This window comes from Montipora foliosa, chromosome 7 (assembly GCF_036669935.1).
Source record: "Montipora foliosa isolate CH-2021 chromosome 7, ASM3666993v2, whole genome shotgun sequence".
Lineage (NCBI taxonomy): Eukaryota > Metazoa > Cnidaria > Anthozoa > Scleractinia > Acroporidae > Montipora > Montipora foliosa.
The window spans coordinates 3393432-3395931 of NC_090875.1; the positions used below are offsets into that span (position 1 = coordinate 3393432).

A 2500-nucleotide genomic window follows, 5' to 3' on the forward strand; every position below is an offset into this window, starting at 1 on the left:
CGTCATTACAGCTCCGCTTCCTACCCTGAAGATACCGACGAAGAGCCTCTCACCTCTGAGCACGTTGACGAAGAACCCGCTCCCCTTCTTACACCTCAGAGCACTCCGAGTCCGGCTCCTGCTGTAGTTCCTAGCAAGCTCGCTACTCCACCAGATCCTCAGCCTGACATTCATCATGTGCCCGAGTCTTCCCCTCCCCCGAGTGGAAGCATGACTGTTGACATTGATGCCCATATCCCGGAGCCTACCTCCTCACCTGGACCACGCCGGTCAAGCCGTTCAACTCGTCGTCCGGCTTACCTCAAGGACTACATTACATATTAAGGACAATGTTAGCTATTTGTAACTGCTTGTGTACTATCAATTCCCAGCCTAGTTTTACTTCGTATTTATTACTCATCTACCTTGGCGAGGAGAAGAAAGAAGAAGTCACGCCATACTTCGCATTGTTGTGTAATTCCCGCCACTAGGTCACATAGCGTAGCCCATTGTACACGCCGTCGTTTAGTTCGGGTTATTGTTTCGCTTTGCATGCACGCTTAGTTACCTCATTGTCACAGTTCGCGCATAATTAGCTGGGTGCCTTTGTTACCTCCTTTGCCTGCTTAGTTGGGGTCGTATTTGCATCTTGCCTTCGGTGAATAAACGTGTTCTCTCGCTCGGAGTTTCGGCTCAACTTACTGGCGAATATGGTTTCACAAGTTCGTTCACAGTGTAAGACTATTTTGGTTAATAAAGCGCTGGTCCTGTCTGTCCGAAGGCACCATGCACGAGTCACGCACCAGATTATGTTGTTGGTGTTGTCTAGCGCTGGCGCGCGGGGTGCGAAGGGTAGTATTGAAAGAGTAAGCAGCCAGCTCCAGATTAGCGACTTAGTTACCTTATCATTTTCTCCTTGAGAAGGTCCTTATCCACCCCAAGCAATCTTGCCGGTACAGTTAACGCTAAAAGCATACAAAACATTACTTCTTAAATATGCGAAGAATTTTCGTTTGGAACCAACTAGCCTCGTTCTACAGCAGCGATTCATTTCATTTTATTCGTGCCATTGAAGCTAATCATCACAAAAATAAAAGAATAATATTTCATTTCCGGCTATTTTGCATTCAGTGAATGATGTAATAACGTTGTCTTAAAGTACGAAGAGACTCGCTGTCTCATACTTATCCGTTTTCAGCGCAACTGCATCTTTCAAGTTTATGATTAGTCTTGCCTTCTATGCATCGGAATACCGTCATAAGTCTTAAAATGTTTATTGGTGCCCCTCTTAAAAAATGAAGAAACTGCAACGGTATTTATATGCTTGCAGTTAAAAAAGCGATTAATTACTCGATGAAATACTCACAATCGTCATTAAAAGCCACTGCCACATTATTATCCTCCTTAAACTGCACGTTGCCAAGATTTAAGATGGCCGATACCAACTTGAGAATAGTACTCTGGATGGTAGAATCAAAACCAATGACAGTCATAGCTTCCTGAGAATGAAATCGATTGAGATAGATGATGATTACAAGATAGGACCGATAGTGACCCCAGCAAGGACGCTACCAGTCCCCACTTCAACATTACCGTTTGGTGGGAAGTCGAAAAACCCATACTGCTTGCAGTAATCTATCATTCGATGCGCGACACAGGTGTTCTCGTCTTCATTTATTATTAACAAGAGTTAACTGAATACAGTGTAATGTGAAGTGCTGGATTTTAATAATGTAATGGTAATGTGAAGTGCTGAAGTTTCAAATATAAGTGCTACACGGCCAACGTTTCTATAAACGTAACCTTTCCTTGTGTTCATTTATTATTGTACGGGTGATCATAAGTGTGTTATATCCCGTATCACGCAAGTGCATGATACAAGAACTTTGACAGTGCGTTCAGCGGCACACTGCATCAAAACACAGGCTGTAAATGACAAGTCTATGTACTTTTTCTTTAAGATTTGACTGTATTTGTGATGGGGTTTTCGCTGGTGTCCATCCACAGAAAAGGGACCCAAAGATCTACGACAACGACGGTGCACGAACATGTCACTTTAAACTATAAGTTGGCTCTATCATAGGCCTTTCACGTCCTACAATATGGGCGAGGTATCCTAAAATAAATTGGTAAGAGCAGTTTCAGAGTGAAAAGAGAGAATGAAAGATTTTCTGTTGCATGCTTACGTTGTCGTCAAAAACCTCAAATTTGGTGATTTCACGTTGTCGTTATGCAGAGAACCGCAGACATATTTGCTAAGGGACCGTTCATATTTTATGAAGTTGGGGGGGGGAGGCTGGTGGGATTTTGGGGGGGGGGGTTCATGCCAAACAAATGGCTTTCGAGCGGGGGGGGGGGGGCATCCCAAAAAAATAAGGGAAAAAGGGAGGGTCACGTGAAATGTTTTAGTAAAACTTTGAAATGGCATGATGTTTTAATAAAAAGTTGCTATAGAGCAAGCATAGAAGGCAGAATACAAATTTGCTTCAAACTTTCCTTCTACTTTAAAATAACGTTTGAC

At 43.2% G+C, this 2500-nt stretch overlaps 1 pseudogene; it reads right to left on the reverse strand.

Annotated features, from left to right (window-relative positions):
- Positions 1–2500, reverse strand: part of LOC138009669 (unconventional myosin-If-like) — a 65571-nt pseudogene that overhangs the window by 47067 nt on the left and 16004 nt on the right.